The 19,429-nt window shown below is 38.2% G+C and overlaps 1 protein-coding gene across 2 annotated transcripts in view; it reads right to left on the bottom strand.

The window, feature by feature from the left end:
- POLA1 (DNA polymerase alpha 1, catalytic subunit) overlaps window positions 1-19,429 on the bottom strand; it is a 308,750-nt gene that overhangs the window by 138,932 nt on the left and 150,389 nt on the right. The gene's annotated exons all lie outside the window — the stretch shown is intronic.

Below are 19,429 nucleotides of genomic sequence, written 5' to 3'. Positions count from 1 at the left end.
CATCCATTAAAATTTGCTTGACAGACGTAGATGAATAATCAAGCTACAATTTGTATTTACTGGATTATAGAAAATTGCCCAAACTGTTAAGTTCAAGGAAAGCGCATTCTTTTCTCTCTCTTGTGACTGATGTAAAGCAATTACACATCAGAGGATTGCCCCAAAGCTCTCAGAAGAAGTGGCACTGCTTTTGCAATCTGGGGTCTTCAACAGTATCTTTTTTCTTAACGCTACAGATTGTTTAAAGATTAACTCTAACAGAGGGAAGAAAATCTCCCTGTGCATGTAAGTTTATCATTTAACTCATTACACTGCCATTTTATAGTAAAAAGCAATGTTCTGATCAACCTTCTACATCCAAAATAAACAATGATGCAACTTTATTCTGCAAAGTCACTGAAAGGCTTGAGGAAGAGAAATAAGGCAACTCTTTTTGGATAGGTTTATGAAAAACACTTTTTCCTCAGGTTTCTAGAAAACAAATTATCAACAAGACCTGACCAGACCTCTCCCTAATATTAATCAGTGAGAAAGGCACTATAAGATTTCATATTAACGTATTTTCACGCAAAGAAGCAGAACACATTTTAGTACTAACTCCTCCCTAAATACAGATGTTTAGTACTAGTCAAACATGTTGTCATGTGAAACTGTATTTTATACTATGGTATTCATTTTGCTTTTGAAGTCACTAACCAAACCATCACTAATATACGTTTTCTGGTCCAAGGTACAGTATTTCTTTTACACAGCTAAAGACACAACAATTTTGCTGTCTTAAATCCATGTCTTCAAACTGCTTATTTTGATTGTCTACTTTAGAAGAAAAGGAACGATTCCTGACTTTAAAAAAAAGTGTGCGTATAGCCAGCATTATCAAACTTTTTAAACCTTAGATCATAAAACAAATTTTTAAAGAAATATACATAAAGATGCAAGTATATGTTTATATAATTTTCACTACAGACATTTAGCACCACAACTGAAAAAGAATTGCTTAGAACCCGTTTTCGTAAACATGTTAACATTTATGCAGTTCAAAATTTGGCTTGAAATAAATTCTCTGGTTAGGTAACAGTTAGACATCATGCCTGTCTTACTTACAAATTCAACAAATAAAAAGGTTCCCTAAATTTCTGAAATATACAACTGATTCACTTAGTATTACCAAAACCTAATTTGTTTCTTCCAAATAGCCCATCTTTTCTTCTCATAAGACAAATATCATGATGGATACCTAACTTCTGTGGTGATGGCCTGAAATCACACAAAGATTACCAGAGAACCAGGTAAAGCATTAGTTTAGAAAATGAGTTGCTCCTACAATCTACATGCTTATACAGAAATGGAATTCAGATCCTTCTAGAGAGTGTGACCTCACATAAAACTGAGTGTTGGCTGGATGTGGTGGCTCACACCTGTAATCCCAGCACTTTGGGAAGCTGAGGCAGGCAGATCGCTAGAGCCCACGAGTTCAAGATCAGCTTGGGAAACACGGCGAAAGTCCATCTCTACAAAAATACAAAAATTAGCTGGATATGGTGGTACCTGCCTGTAGTCCCAGCTACTTGGGGGGCTGAGGCAGGAGAATCGCTTGAGCTGGGGAGGCAGAGGTTACAGTGAGCTGAAATCACACCATTGCACTCCAGTCTGGGTGACGGGAGTGGAAACCCTGTCTCAAAAAAAGACAAAACAAAACAAAAACCAAAAAATACAACAAATGAGTATCTGCTGAGTCTATGGCATTATAATAGATGTTTCAGGGGTTTTACATCAAGAAGACATGGTCCTGGCAGTTTAACATGGTAAAACAACTTTGATTTTAAAGCCAAACACAAAAGTTAGGTGCCTGACTCTTGCCCTCAACAGAAACACTGACACAGTGGTGGTGGGGACAGGGTGTTAGGATTCTGAAAGGGGAGGGACTGCTGTCCAAGGAGTCAGAGGCTGCTCAGAGAAAGTTTTATCCAGTGTGTGACTTAGATGATTTCCTTTTGGTTTGTTATCTGTTTGGCTGGTTATCTTTTACAAGGTTCCAAGTGTTGCAAATTATATTTCACTCTACCTGTTAAAGATAAAAGGAAAGTAACACAAAAGTACAGCTCTTCTATCAACGGCTAGTGATGGTCAGACAAAAGGAAAAGCCATCTAAACACATGTCCACTTCTTTGCTCTAGCTTATTCCTACAGAGTTGCTTCTACTAGCAACCCTAGAACAGAAATGAAACACTGCATTACTATTATCTGAAAATACTTAATTCTGTACCACATACTCAAGTTATCTTCCAAAAATGGGAAATAGCCATTCTGAAGGTAGACAGAGGGGAGAGGTTCCCTGAAATCAAGGCCAAACAATTCTATAATGAGCCCTTCTCTGCTGAACTATCTTCTTCTGTCAGACCATTAGGTGCTCCATAACAGGAGGCAAAAGCCAACTAGGCTCTGTCACTCCTGTGCAAGAGTGCACTTGTGCATGCTAGGGCTAGGAAAAGAGCATGTAAAACCAGACAAATACACATGCATATACACATGGTGCTAAGGGCTTCTCAAAACTGTATTCTGGGTATTTAATTATGGTGTTAATAGGAAAAAGATATGACTGCCTAGTTTGAAGAGAACTTAAACCAACAATAATTTGAAAATCAGCCTTGGTGCTAAGAAGCCAGTTTCCTGGTCATGGCCTTGAGGGCAGGAAGGGTGTTATTAAGTAAAAGAAAAGATCAATACCACACCTGTGGTTCAAGAACAAGCTAGAAATGCAGAAAATAATTTTAAGGTGAAAACCTGCAAAATATGTGTATGTGTATGATGCAAGACTAAGTTTAACTTCTTAGAGATTCCTAAGGTGATTGAAATTTAGATAGCAAAAGAGATTAAAGATGACATTTTAGAAAATGCCATCCACTGGCTGTGGAGTCATTAACTATAAAAAGTAAGAATTGGGTATTCCATCAAACATAAATACTACACCCACAGCTTTTCTGAAGGTTCCAAAAATCACTCCCTTGCTCAAATAAGCAAATCCTGTGTCAGCCATGTCCCTGGCACCATGCTTTGCTCAGGTGACACGAAGCTAAATGCAACACAACACAGCGCAGCTTGTGTTCACAAGGAGCTCAAGGCCTGTGGGGAAAAAGAGTCAATCAACTTGGCAGTAGGTGCTGCCACAGAGGTGTGTACAAAAGGTTATGGGAACATGCAGAAGACAATAAGACATTTTGCCTGGAGGGCTGAGTGAAGAAGGCTTTCCAGAGACTGTACCACTGAAGGCAAAAGAATTTCACAAAGTGGGATGTCACAGGTTGTGGGCTATGGTACTACGCAGAGGAAGATGGCAGGAGTGAAAGTGTGGAGACAGCCAAGCATATGGGATCTTTAAGGAATGCCAAGCTCTCCAGTGTGGCGGGCAGATGGTTTGCAAGGGATACTGAGGGTAGAGAAGGTGGAAAGGCTGGCTTGGGGCCTAATGCAGTGCTCCAAAATCTGAATTTTAATCTGTAAGAAATGAGCAACCACAGAAGGTTTTTAAGCTGGAAGATGACATTATTAATCCTGTTTTAGAAAAATAATCCTGGAAATGATATAGAGAATGGACTGATATAAAAACAAGGGAGATTGATTAGCAAGCTAAGAACAAGATGACCAAGAACTGAATTAAAGCAGTGAGAATGGAGCAAAAGGCAATGTAAGTGGAATATAATACACCACCACGATATCCAGTGTGGACAACTTGCGGGCTTTGGTCATCCTGGGCTGGGAAATACTGGAGGGTATCGCTCTGAATACCTCACAGGAATACTGTGAGGGACGCTCTAGGTACAGTATAAAAAAATGCTTTGAAAACTGCAAGGTACTGTGCAATATACAATGTATATTAACATAATAGAAGCTAGTCCAAAAGAGACTATGGTGAGTCACGGTCAAGGTCGAGAGGGTAGTGACAGAATTGAAGTTCTCAAAACTACTTTAAAAGCTTGGAAAGATCATAATTCCTCAGCATACTGGATCAGATGATGTCATGAAATCATTAGGCAGGTCTCCTAGAAGAGATACAGGAAAGATGACATTTCTATACAAACTACTCCTCACCTAGGTTTATACAATCACATCCACAACAGAGAAGAGGCAAAGTTGAGCAATGCTAATAATCCACTATTTGTCAAGAGTCAGCAATAAACCTGAAGACTTAAGAAGGATGGTAAATGTATAAATATGAAGAAGACACAATGGATATTTTTGCTTTCCAAAAATTATTTTTGGTCTCATGAGAACTCATATTTTTGTTTTAGAAATTTAACTCCCTTCTTATTTATAAGTACACGATCAACTTGATACAAGCGTGAAAGTATATATACCTTTTACTTTCATATTCTCATATATAGCACATGGAAATTACATGTTAACTATTCAGTGGTACATTAGAATTAATGAACATGTATTTTTTAAGGGTTTTCAAACCCTTAAAAATCCTTTTAGAAATCTCTCTAGGCATATATATACATATAGATATTTATGTAAATCTATGAATTTTACAAAAGTAAAATTACAATACAAAAGCTGGTGTTTTAAAAACTTGGCAGTATTATGTGGCTGAATATTTGAACTAATCAATAAAGATTTACAAAATAAAATTTAAAGGCTACATATTAACAATGAATTTATGTAGAATATTTTTAACATTTCATGGATCCTCAGTATTCCTTTGAGAACCAAAAGGTACTCCTTAGTTATATAAATCTAACAAAACATGTACAGGACCCATAAGCTGAAAACTATAAAATGTTAATGGAAGAAAACAAAGAAGATCCAAATAAATGAGACTTAAAGTGTTCATATATTGGAAGACTTGACATAATAAAGATGTCAATTCTTCCCCAATTGATACGGATTTAACACAATTCCAATAAAAATTTGTTGATAAAGACAAGCTGACTCTAAAATTTATATGGAAAGGCAAACAAACTAGAATTAAGACATTTTTCAAAAAAATAAAATGGAAGAATTGCACAAGACTTACTATAAAGCTACAGTAATCAAGATGTGTGGTATTGGCAAAAGAATAAACAGATCAATGGAAGAGAACAAAGAGTCCAGAAATAGACCCACACAAACATGCTCAAATGGTTTTTAACACGGGTGCAAAAGCAATTCAGTGGAAGAAGGATAGTCTTTTCAGCAAATGATGTTGGAACAACTGGACGCACACACACCAAAGAAAAAATTGAACTCTGCCCTAACTTTATAAAAATTAATTCAAAATGGATCATAGACATAGATATAATATTTGAGTTCTTAGTCATGAGATCAAAAGCACAATCAATAAAAGAAAAATATTGATATACTGGACTTGATAAAAATTAGAACTTTTTCTCTGTGAAAGACACTATCAAGAAAATGAAAAGACAAGCTACAGACTGGGACAACGTATTTGCAAATCACACATCCAACAAAGGATCTGTATCTAGGATATATAAAGAACTTTCAAAACTTAACAGTAAAAGAATAAACAATCCATTTTTTTTAAATGGGGAAAAACTTGGGACACTTCACCAAAGTGGATATAAGGATGACAAATAAGCACATAAAAAGATGTTCAACATCATTAGTCATTAGGGAAATGTAAATTAGTATCATGATGAGCTACCATTTCATACATATTAAAATGTCTAAAATAAAAAATACCAACAATATCAAGTGCCAGTGAGCATCCCCAGTAAATGGAACTCTCATATGCTGGGAATGAAAAAAAAAGCCACCATTCTGAAAAATAGTTTGGCAATGTCTTAGATGGTGAAACATACACTTAGCATATGAGCCAGCAACCCTACGCCTGGATATTTATCCCGGAGAAATGAAAACTCATGCACTGACAAAACAACCTGTACGTGAATGTTTATAGCATCTGAACTCATAATTTCCCCAGAATGGAAACAACCCAAATATCCTTCAGTGAGTAAATGGATCAAACAAACCGACAGATCCATGATAGAATATATTCAGCAATAAAAGGAATGAACCGAGGGAAAGAAGATAGTCTCAAAGGCTGTATAAGTCTATTTATATGACATTCTCGAAAAGACAAATTTCTACTGATGAGAACAGATCATAGTTGACAGAGTTAGGAGTGGGAAGGAGGGTGTGATTATAAAGGAATAGCAGGAGGGAGTTTTATAGGACTATTTTAGGAGTTTTAAGGGTTTTTGTAGGAACTGTTTTATATCTTGATTGTGGTGGTGAATGCATGAATCTATACACATGCTCGAATTTGTAAAAGAACAAACTCAGCTATAGACTTGAGTAGGTTAAAATGGATGCATATTTGAATATAGGAAAGTTATCTTTTTACATGGTTTAACATCTAGGTTTAATTTCTAGAAAGCAAGAGTAGTAAATATACAGTTGATCCTTGAAGAACACAAGTTTGAACTGTGTGGGTCAACTTATACATGGATTGTTTTCGACCAAAACACATGAAACCCACATATATGGAGTGCTGGCTTTTCCTATCTGAGGGTTCCACAGGTCTCAATTGTGGGACTTCAGTATGCACGGGTTTTGGTATACATGGAACACTGTCCCCCACCCCTAGTATACCTAGGGATGACTACTTGACTGTTGGAACCACTGATCATGGCGTTGAAGTTCTCTGTCTTCATGACCCACTGAAAGGACGAAATGAATTGAAGATATGATTTAGTTTTCTTTCCCAAATCCTCAGAGCTGAAATTTTCTTGTGATGAAGCTCCAATGGAAATATTAGAATTTTCCTCCAATGTTCTTTGGAGGAATTGTCCTTCAAATTTCATTTTATATTCACAGATCATGTACCTACCCACTCCTTGCCAAGCAAAGAAACACACACCTTACAAAGTTTCATTCTGTGCATCTTTGGGATTGGCAGCATATTCAGTATGGTGGGTCCCAGATGGAAGATCATGCCAGAAAGTATGACCCTGTTCTGATTCTTGACTGTGGTAGTAGTTATATGATTCTGTGCATTTGTCAACACTTACAGAACTGTAAACCAGAGTGAATTATACTGAATATAAATTTAAAAACAAATTTTCAAAATGCAACCAACACTCCTCCCCCCAAAGTAACACACGCTTATTGCACAACACTTAAGACTAACAGAAATATAAAGACACAAATTAAAACACCCATATCCCTACCACTCAAGATGATCACTTTTAACATTCTTGTACGTATTTTTCCAATTATTTATTTACACATGTCTATATGTACATAGTATCTTTATCACATAACTGAATCATTCCTTATATACTAATTTGTTTCCTCCTGTTCTCCCCGTTAACATTTATCTCACATTTTCCTGTGTCTTTATTCTCACAAAATGTTGTGCCAATTGCTCAGATCATATACTTTTCCATTGATATAGCATAATGTATTTAATAAACATTTACTCTTAGATATATCCAATTTTTTTACTACCAAAAAAAAAATTCATCAATGTATATTCTTGCACATAAATTTTGGGCTTCTTTCTTTTTTTTTGAGACGGAGTCCCACTCTGTTGCCCAGGCTGGACTGCGGTGGCATGCTCTCGGCTCATTGCAACCTCTGCCTCCTGGGTTCAAGCGACTCTCCTGCCTCAGCCTCCCGAGTAGCTGGGATTACAGGCATGCGCCAAGATGCCAGGCAAATTTTTATATTTTTAGTAGAGATGGGTTTCACCAGGTTGGCCAGGCTGGTCTTGAACCCCTGACGTGAGATGATTGACTGCTCAGTCTCCCAAAGTACTAGGATTACAGGCGTGAGCCACCACACCCAGCCTGGGGTACATTTCTTTAGGATAAATTGCTAGAGCCGAAGGTGAAGGTTCTGGAATCCATAAAGTCAAAACACTTTTTATAATATTACGATGATACTATTGGTGTTTTTTCACTGTGTTGACATTTGCATTAATGGTGCAAAGTCAATGATGGGTAAAACTCTTGGCACATTAGCATCAATCAAAGTAGTGGCCCACTGTGGCCAGGTGCGGTGGCTCAACGCCTATAATCCCAGCACTTTGGGAGGTCGAGGCGAGGCGGGTAAATCACCTGGGTCAGGAGTTCAAGACCAGCCTGGCCAACATGGTGAAACCCCATCTCTACTAAAAATACAAAAATTAGCCGGGCATGGTGGTGGGTGCCTATAAGCCCAGGTACTCGGGAGGCTGAGGCAGGAGAATAGCTTGAACCCAGAAGGCAGAGGTTGCAGGGACCCAAGATCACACCACTGTACTCCAGCTTGGGGTACAGAGTGAGACTCCATCTCAAAACAACAACAACAAGAACAACAACAACAACGTAGCGGCCCCAAACTGTACTATTCATTATTGTATTTCTCATCATCATGTGCCCAGAATCTAACAAATAGATAACTAAGCCAATTTCACTAAAGAGAGTCCTCAATGAAAATAAAATTCTATTAAATTGCAACCTTTAAATATATATCCTTTTATTATCATGTGTTGAAGTACGGTATTTGTTTCCAGGCAAAGCATCTGTGCAACTGTCTGAGTTGCAAGCTGAACTAATCACTCTGTTCAAAGAATACCATCTTTACTTAAAAGAATAACTGATAGATAACTATGGTTATCCAGACCTGGGTGTCTGGCAGACATCTTCTCAAAAATTAACCAACTGATCCTGTGACTTCAAGAAAAACCAACTGACAGTACTTGTAAGCAATGACAAATTTCTAGCTTTCAATTAGTTTTCACTGGAACATTTGTATACACCACCATGAGCTCAACAGCTTCCCAATATTTAGACTTTTTTGATGAGACTGGTGATGATATGAACAAATGTGATTTCAAAAAAATTGTATAATGAATTTGGAAATTCTTCATGTCAGTGAACCAGTATTTTCTAAGTGACGAAGGCATGATGTTACAAAATCATGCATAGGTAAATGATCTGCTCAAAGTGCAAGACAGAGCAATGGATTTTAATATACCAGAGCACAAAAAGTTTACTGATATAATTTCAGATTCCACACTGTAAATAACCTTTAAGGAACTATATCATTACAAGATGTGGTGTAGTGACAAAAAAAGAATATCCACATAAAGTAAAACTCTTCATTTTCCTCAGTACTTTAAGAGTATACAGGGGTCCCACAAACCAAAAGGTTTGAGAACCACTGTGCTATACCACTTACATACATTCGTCAGTAAGAGAATCTATTTTGCTGGAAAATTTTAAAGAGGTCTCTCTTGAATCTGGGCTTTCCTTTGATCTTCCTTTGCTGATCTATTTCTGGAAGAAGTGGCTCTTGAGGGAAAGCTGTAGTTGAGAGAAATCATCCTCAAAAGATTAGCCATAACTTTACCCACATAATTTATAAATCCTTAGTATACATATAGATGTAAATCCTGGACAGTTTTCTTTTTTTCTTGCCACTTCATGCCAAGATTCTTGAACATTCTTTGATGGTGGATGGACACTGAAGCCCTGCTAGGCTGGGCTCCTGAGAGCTGGACTGGCAAATCATCTAGGTTCCCAGAAGCATCAAGAGCTCCTCCAACAGCCAAGAAACCATGAGCACTTGAATGGTCTGAATGAGGCCAAAGATCTTCCAGTAAACAAGCTGGGTGATGGACCTTGTTGGGAGCAAGCCCCCTCAAAATCTGGCCATAAACTGGCCCCAAAACTGGCCATGAACAAAATCTCTGCAGCACTACGACATGTCCATAATGGCCTTAACATCCAAGCTGGAAGGTTGTGGGTTTATGGGAATGAGGGCAAGGAACACCTGGCATTAAAGGCATTCTTAAGCCACAGACAAAAGCTTGAGCGATTTATGCCTTAAGGGCATGTTCCTGCTGCAGTTAACTAGCCCAACCTATTCATTTAATTCGGCCCATCCCTTCATTTCCCATAAGGGATACATTTAGTTAATTTAATTTCTATAGAAACAATGCTAATGACTGGTTTGCTGTTAATAAATATGTGACTAAATCTCTGTTTGGGGCTCTCAGCTCTGAAGGCTGTAAGACCCCTGATTTCCCACTTCACGCCCCTATATTTCTGCGTGTGTGTCTTTAATTCGTCTAGCGCCGCTGGGTTAGGGTCTCCCCGACCAAGCTGGTCTCTGCAGACCTCACAAAACTACCCACCCTGAAAGTTATACTATAGCACAGTAAAAACGAAAACAAAAACTTGGAAGAAGTGTCAAGAGTCAGATGAGTTTTGAACCAAGACAAAAAGTTATACATTGGTTTTCAAAAGCAAGCTAAGGTCAGCTGGGCACGGTGGCTCGTGCCTATAATATCCCAGCACTTTGGGAGGTCAAGGCAGGCAGATCACCTGAGGTCGGGAGTTCGAGATCAGCCTGACCAACATGGAGAAACCCCTTCTCTACTAAAAATACAAAATTAGCCGGGGGTGGTGGCACGTGCCTGTAATCCCAGCTACTCGGGAGGCTGAGGCAGGAGAATCACTTGAACCTGGGAGGCAGAGGTTGCAGTGAGCCGAGATCATGCCATTGCACTCCAGTCTGGGCAACAACAGCGAAACTCTGTCTCAAAGAGAAAAAAAAAAAAAAGCAAGCTAAGGTCAACACGTGATTTATGCCAAGCTCAAAACAAACCAACACCCATCATTTGGAAAACAACAGTGCTCTAATTCTCATCAGTAGTAGTATTTCTTGGAATCCAGGCTTAGAGAATTTTTCCATGGCACCTTGGAAAGGCAGCTGAATTAACCTCCTTCTAAACAGAAATACGGTCATTCCATTAAGACAAGACTAAGCTAGACAGGATCATCTGGAAATTCCTATCTGCAACTATCTACAAAGGGCTGATTTGCATGTGTGAACCAAAATGTAAATTCTCTGGGCAAACCAAATATGAAAAACAGCCATCGCCTGGGGGCACTCTCCTCCCATCTCTTGTTGACGCATGCAGCAAAGAACTGATAGTAGTTCCGTTTTGTTCCTTGAAGTCAAGAAGGTCAACTGTGTGAAAATCTCACTTTTGAAAGGTTAAATGAAATCTGTTCTGGTTCAATTTCTTACTCCACTACAAGATAGTAGCTCCAGATGGCTGGAGTTAGACCTGAAGTTGAGTTTTTCCTAAATACACAAAGTTCGAGAAATCAAACTGAAGAAAGGAATTCTACCGTTTTGGCACAAGTAGTTTTCTGTTTTTACCCACTTGTTTTCAGGTATCTGACAACTCCTATGGCATTTCCTCAGCATTTCAAAAAGCTTCCAATTTTCCCATCAGAGGACGCAAACCGTAACAGAAGTTGCTGAAACCCCAGGTTCAACACATGTGCTTCTTTTCAATGGCTGTACTAGTCCATTGCTGGATGGCTATCATCAACCTTCTGGACTCATACCCTAGTCAGCCTTGTGACCTGGCCTAGCTTGTAATGCGAATGGCGAAGGCTCTTGATCCATCCTACTCTAAGAGTGACTGCAGAGAAGATGCTAAGCAACTTGGTATCCATAACTGGCTGTCTTCCAAGTTATTATGGGCAGGATACTGGACTAAGATCTCCAAGTATGGTCACAGTCTTGATGCTACTATGTGTGACCTGGGAGAGTCACCTGATAGCACCAACCTCTCAGAACATCATGAACTCATTCAATAAAATTTACCGAGCACCTATCAGGTTAGGCACAATCCTGGGTGCTGTAGTATTCTGTGCTACTGTAATATTCTAAGATGTAGTATTCTGCAGTATTCTGTGCTATTGCCTTGAAGGAGTTATAGCCTAGTATCCATTTCCCAACGCTGACTTTAAGACTCTATTCACCAACACTGAAAAGGAAACTACCTTATTGGCAAACTGAAGGGAAGGCCAAGAGGAAACACAGCAGTTTGGTATCCTAAATAGATGGGAGAGGGAGCTTCTAGATGGATACCTTGGAGAGACCTTGGAAAGACCTGGGCACCAAGGCCCCGGCCCAGGTCTGAATCTCTGGTGTTTCTGAGCACACAAAAGGAACACAGCTAGCCATGTTCATTCATCATGTCTCAGATTGGAACAGTGATAATTAATAATGAGTTCTCTCTAGGCACTTTCTCAGCACCTTAAGTGCATTATCCCATGTAGTCCTCATTATGATCTTACGGGGTGGGTACTATTATTTACCATGATCATTTCATAGGCTAGGAAACCGTGGCTTAGAGAAGTTCAGTACCTAGCCCAAGTTACAGATCTGGTAAGAGACTAGCAGTGGCTAGTCTGATCACTGATAAAATGGAGTGCTAAGCTTTCAGAATGCAGGGAAAGCAATGGAAAGGGCTACGGCTATAACTGCCTTCATCCCCGACAAAAGACTTAGGAGGGTGGATATCCATATGTAGGGAATGATACGGGTAAGGGAGAGACTACGAACCAAGCTCAGATCTCGTCAGTGGCTCTGGGGTTAGTCCTCAATCGGCAACAATATTCTCTGCAGTCTCAGCACCTCAGAATTTGGTGATGGTTCCATGTTAGTCCCCCAAAATCATGCTCTAGATCTGAGCCTCCCCAAACCGGGTTCATGCCATAAGGTCGTGATTAAATGAAATAAAAGATAAAGCAGTCTTCTCATAAATGTTAGTTATTCTACAAAGGATAAAAGTCAAGTGGTATAAATGGCTGCATCTGAACTTATTTGCTTATTAGAACTCCTTTACAACAATACTATACACCATGATAAGCTGCTTGTATAGAATACATAGCTGGCATGTTTTAGGGAACTGGATTTGATTGTTACTTAGATTTGTACAATGATAAATTACTTACAATGAGATTCTATTCCAGTCACCAGTCCTTTGTTCTTAATTTTTCTGTGAGAACATGCCATGGCATAGCAGCAAAATGTTATACCTGACTCAAAAAAATGAGCTTGCTTGACAATAACAACAACAAAAATTAGCCATTCCAAATAAAAACATACCAATCCTCCATGAATGGACACTGGTGTTAGAATGCCACATTTAAGGCCGGGCATGGTGGCTCATGCCTGTAATCTCAACACTTTGGGAGGCCAAGGAGGGAGGATTGCTGGAGGCCAGGAGTTCAAGACCAGTCTGGGAAACATAGTGAGACCCTGTCTATACAAAACTTAAAATAAAAAATCAGCTGGCCAGGCGCGGTGGCTCACACCTGTAATCCCAGCACTTTGGGAGACTGAGGTAAGCGGATCACGACGTCAGGAGATCAAGACCATCCTGGCTAACACGGTGAAACCCCGCCTCTACTAAAAATACAAAAAATTAGCCGGGCATGGTGGCGGGTGCCTGTAGTCCTAGCTACTTGGGAGGCTGAGGGAGGAGAATGGCATGAACCCAGAGGCGGAGCTTGCAGTGAGCCAAGATTGCGCCACTGCACTCCAGCCTGGGCGACAGAACAAGACCCTGTCCCCCCCAAAAAAAATTAGCTGGGTATGGTAGTATGTGCCTGTAGTACTGGCTACTTGGGAGGCTGAGGCGGGAGGACTGCTGGAGTTCAAGGCTGCAGTGAGCCATGACTGTACCACTGCACACCACCCTGGGTGACAGAATAACACTCTATCTGTAAAAATTAAAAAGAAAAAAGGAATAAAAATAAAGAATATCACATTTTAAAAATGCAGTTTGGTATCCCTGGCATTTATTTATGTTTGGCTTCCCAATCAAATAGTATGAAGCAAAAACAAATACTAATTTTCAATATGTTCTTTTCGTTTGGTTTTAATAAGATTTAGGATGAGTTCTATGGATTCCTAAAAAAATTACCCTTCTTCAAGCACCGCTGGGCAGCATGGATTGGGCTGCCTGTGATGTTGAATGGGTGGGATGGATATCTATTGCTTCTTTGTATGCCTTTTGTACCACTTATAATTATGCTGTTAGAGTCTACAAAAAAGAAACCAAATTTATTCATTTCAAATGTTCTAAATATAAATGCAGAAGCAAGGAAATAAACAATAATTCCAAAAGTGCTTAGAGTTTAAACTTTTTGAAGTAATATACCTACGATTCTACCGCATATTGCAACCTATAACCTAAAAACTATCAAACCACATCACCACAGGTAAGAAATGAGAAATTTTGAGGGTTATTGAACACTGCATATTTGCAATGAAACTACAGTAGAGTTACTGAATACCATTGCATGGCTCTAAAACTCACAGGTCCACCTGCACAAGATAGCTCTGTTGAGAAGTGAAAGACAACGGAAATGAGAAGCCTTGTTAGTGATTTACATGGGTGTGGGCAAGAGGGATAGAGTGGGAGGCTGCTTCATCTCTAATTTATCAGATTTATTTATTTAGTTTTGTGCATTCCTAACAAAATTACCCTTTTTCAAGTACTGTTGGGAGCCATGAATGGTGCTTACTTGTGATGCTAAATGGGTGTCTATTTTTGTGAAGTGAATATTTTAATCAATATTTTACCCTGCCCTCATTGCACTTTTGATAAAAGGCAGCTCTAATTCAATCCCCGGCTTAACAACATTATGCTTGGGGGTTGTTATTAATTTTGTCCTCTAGGAATGCATATCTACTTTAAAATTTAAAAGTTTTTTTTTTTTTTTTTTTTTTTTTAAACTTACAAAGATGAAAAACAAGCTTAATATGGACTTTTTTTTTTTTGAGACGGAGTCTTGTTCTGTCGCCCAGGCTGGAGTGCAGTGGCGCCATCTCGGCTCACTACAAGCTTCGCCTCCTGGGTTCACGCCATTCTCCTGCCTCAGCCTCCCGAGTAGCTAGGACTACAGGTGCCCGCCACCAAGCCTGGCTAGTTTTTTTTTTTTTTTTTAAAGTAGAGATGGGGTTTCACCGTGTTAGCCAGGATGGTCTCAATCTCCTGACCTCGTGATCCTCCCGCCTCAGCCTCCCAAAGTGCTTGGATTACAGGCGTGAGCCACCATGCCCGGCAATATGGACTCTTCATACACTACGAAACATCCCACTCTACTTCCTGGTGTGTGGCCTCTTCCAAAAGAACTCACAGCCACTATGGTAAGGCTCAGCATCATTGGTCAAATGCTCTCTTCTTCCCTAGGTGCTTAAACATGTATGCATAAGGAAGTTTTCGCATCATAAGGCAACATACACTGCACATTATTTTTTAAATTCCTCATAAATGTGGGTTCAAAAGAGATTTAAAAATGTGGCTTATGACACAATACACTAAGAAATAAAAGAGAAAAATACAAGGAGAGAACAGAAAGAGAGTAACAAAGCTAGGCATCCACTTTCTTTGCCACGTTATATAGAGATAGATTCTTCTATCAGGACAATGAAAGTACATTTAGGCTGGGTGCTATTGTGCATCATGATGATATTTCTGGTTAATGTCTCTTTGCCTGGTATTTGGTTTGGGGAAAAAACAAATTAAGTCTATTGAGTTGGGGACAGGTATATACTGAAATGCAGAGTTGTCAGTGCCATAAAAAACAGAAAAGTAACAAAGAACTTTATTTGTCATGGCTTTCATGACCTTAAAATATTGTAGAATTTTGTGTTAACCCAAGAATCCTGTATGCCACTAATAAATCTTACGTCAATCTGACAGCAATGTAAAAAATTTTAAGGAAAAAACAGCAAAATATAACCTTTACTTGTCAGTTCCTTTGGCTACTAAACATCAAGATATATATACTTCTGAGAGCAAGGGCTGTGGCAGAGATCACACATAAAACAGAAAGAAAGCACAGCCCCTGTCCTCAAAAAGCTTAATTCAGGAGAATTCTGAGATTATAAAGCCTACAACAACTTTCTATGGAGTGAGACCACCAATTTCTGGCCCTACCAACTATCAGAGGTTACCATACGCATGGTACCAACAAGCTGTTCACGTGTTCTTTTGAGATGAAGGGCCAGCCCCATCTAAGGCCAGCAATATCTCAATGTTTAAAAATCATAGTAAAGTACTCATATAATGTACAAGTGGCTAGAAACACTAAAAGGCTGGTGGGGAACACACTTCGCCCCATCGGAATACTCTAAAACCTGCATAAGCCATCAATGAAAATTTAGGAACATATTTAAGTTGACTATCACTATTGCATTTTCTAGAGCCTCCACCTTTAAAGGCAAATGGCTCTTTAAGTATTAAAATGGGGGTTTAATATACTTTAAAAAGAACAGTACTTGAGATGAATGTAAATGACCCAATACCCTCCTCCCAGGTACCAAGAGGGGTCGCATTTCCTATTTATCAGCAAGTCATCAGGATAGGCCAGAATCTCAATCTCAGACTCTCTTCTGTGGCTGCTTCTTGGATGGCTGAGGGGAACACTTCAAAAATGAACCAGCTAAACAAACTTCCCAGCAGCACTTGACAGAGCTACACCTATTCTTCCCATTTCCAAAGCAGTGGAGAATTAATTACCAGTTCTATGGATCTATTGTAAGTATAATAGACTAAAGAGCTATCACAGACACATTTATTGTAAAAGCACAATCCCAAGAGTGTCTAGTGGAGGGCCAAAACGATTAACACAAATGCTTTGTCAGATCAAAGATAAAACCTGCACCGCCCAATTGAGGAATGAATTAGAACAGTGGGTTATCTTTCAAATTAACCAGGGCAGTTAGTGAGGAAAATTTCATGAAAGTGTAATTCTTAGCCTTTGTGAATCCACACAGCAGGCATTCTGCCAGCTGACAAGATGATGAAATTTTCATGCTTAAAAAAAGCCCTCTTCATTTCCCAATTTAGATTAGCTAGTGTTTCTCTCCCTTTTGTGTGTGTATGTCTATTTGCTCTTCTGGAGCAGAATTTAAGGGGAGGGGGAACACATATCAATTTTTCACTGTAAAACGGAGTCTTTCAAAAACATCCCTAAAAGCTTAGAGTTATAGTCTTTAAGCTGCTTTTTTATGATTTTCAAAAAATACCAGTTCAATTTCAACTTTATACAAAGGAACCAACAAGGACCAGGGCATGAAATCAGCTTTGAATTAAGGCTTTCTGTGCTACCTCAAAGTCTTTCAACACTTCATCAACTCTCAAGACAAAGCAGAGTTGTCTTCTTCCTAAAGAAATTAATATATTACTTAAAATATCCTGGCTCAGTGCTTTTTATATTTCTATGTATATCAAAGTTTAAATGTTATAGGAAATTAGAATTCAGGGGATACAATCATTGCTATAGATGAGGAGCAAAAAGCCTCTCCTTTCCCATAAAGGAGCCAATATTTATTAAAATATTATGTGATACAGATTGCTTCTCAGATAAACAAATATTTGTTATATCACATTTACTCAGTCAGTCCTGTTAATTCATGACAGAAGGTAACAGAACAGGTGATGTACTTTTCCAAAATTAAGGTAATTTAGAAGTATACTTTGTTACCCCAAACTTTTGTACCTTTTTTCTTGACAATCTAATTTCTTAGTCATCTAGAACTATGTTTCTTGGCAGGTTATAGTGTTTGGTCAAGTACCATATTCCATTCATCTTCCTGGAGTCCCTTCCTCATGAAGATACCTTCCTTTCTCAGTGCAGGTTGACTTCCCCCGCAGTGCTTCTAAGACTAAAATTAAAATAATATTGAGACTCTTGCCTTCATTTCACAAACAACTTTAATGCCAGTGGGTAGTATTTTTTAAGTTGCTAAATAGGAGAAAACCATTTTGGTAATTAGCTTCAGAGACAGTCACTTAACCTCAATACTTACTATCAATATCTTTACCTCAGTACACTTGGTATATTAGTCTCCAATTGGATTACCATCACCATGATAAATCACACTGAACTAATAACTGTAATCAGTATCACTCGAGGCACAATAACAGAAGAAACTCAATGCTATGTCCCTCTAGGAGGAAACAAGATGGTCTACCAATGAAGTAGAACCTAAAGGTATAGGGGCTTTTTGTACAAAAGCTCTGATCTGGAAAATATTTGAAATATTTGTTTAGCATGGGGCCATAAGAACGAATAATGGATTTCTTTCTCTGCCAACCAATCACATATAATTCAGATCAGAAAGTAGAGAAATAAGTTCCTAATTTTGAGGATAGTCATATCAATTTTTAACCCCAGGAATGACATATGGCTATTTTGATCAGAAATCCCTTAGAAATGTCAATCAAGTGGGCAGTTAACTACAAAAACCTGTTACTTGATGTTAGTGAGATGGCTGGCAAAAAGACAATTAAAGCAAATGCTCTAGAAACCTTGTGTTAAATATCTGGATCCCTAAAAGTAGGTTATTTAGCTTGAAAAATACTTATATAACCACCACCACAACATACACACAAATTAGGTTAGAAATCAATCTTTCAGTCAGGGCATATTTCTAGCTATACAGAAGATCATTTTTCAGAGTATTTGCAACTTAGTCAAAACAGACTATTCCTTCTTAAAGAAGGAAATAGATGAGTTTCTTCTAGTATTAACATTTCCGTGGTGAAGATCTTGATAGACTAAACACAGAGAGAAAACTCAGAATTCTTCCCAAGAGTCAGGCAAGGATCATACTCTGTTCATTGAGGCCTGTAAATGAGGAGCTGAATAGTTTTGATTTGGCCTAAATTTTCATGTGCTGCACATTTCATCTACTGAGGAATGTGACCCCACAGACAACTTTTATTCCCATCCACTGTTCAGTAAGGGCAGCACAGGATTATTCACTAAGATGTTTCAGATTTTCCCAAAATGTAGTCATAATTATTATTTTTTAATAATGTTTAGGCAAACTGACTTGCTTTTCTGATAAATATATTCAACACCAAAATAATAATACTGGAACTCTATGTTTTTACTCTTCATCTTAATGATCTAATAGTTGCTTTTCACACAATGAGTTCTATTTTAAAGAAGAAAATGCTGTTACATGTTAACCAATACATGAGGAGAAAGTACAGAACGATCTTTAGAAAAGTCATAGGTCTTAACTAATGTATGTTTTTTTTTTTGGAAATGTGTTGCCAATGTAGCTTTTAAAAAGAAGTTACAGTGAACTTTCAAGTTAACAGAAAATTTGTTTAGATGACAAATGACATACTGAAACACTAAGAAAAATCAAGTGGATGTGAAGTTTTTAATTTTTGAAGAGAAAAAAACTAATTCATGTGAAATGTGTTAAAAACAAAAACTCTGAATAAAAGCCTTCTTTCCAATGAAGACAAATCACTCATTGTTCTATTCTGGCATTTATACTATAAATTTATAAAAATTAGACATTCTCTTTTGAATGCCAGACAAACTGCATTTAAATTTAAAAGATATTTGATTTCCTCAGAAAACTAGGGTATGGAGTGGTTCAGGGTGCTACATAAACACAAAGTATTAGTTTTGTGTGGGCAGTCTACTAAGATCACCACACATAATCTACTGGCTCTACTTGCTGACAATAGCCAATAGTGATTTTTTTTCTTCCTTTATCCAAAGATCTGAGCAATCATTTAATTAGTCTTATTAAGGTAACAATAAACTAAAACATTTCTTAATTATATTCCGTTTTTTTTTTTTGAAAAGTAAAA

Source organism: Theropithecus gelada, chromosome X (genome assembly GCF_003255815.1).
Source record: "Theropithecus gelada isolate Dixy chromosome X, Tgel_1.0, whole genome shotgun sequence".
NCBI classification, from domain to species: Eukaryota; Metazoa; Chordata; class Mammalia; order Primates; family Cercopithecidae; genus Theropithecus; species Theropithecus gelada.
This window is presented reverse-complemented; position numbering and strand designations above follow the sequence as displayed.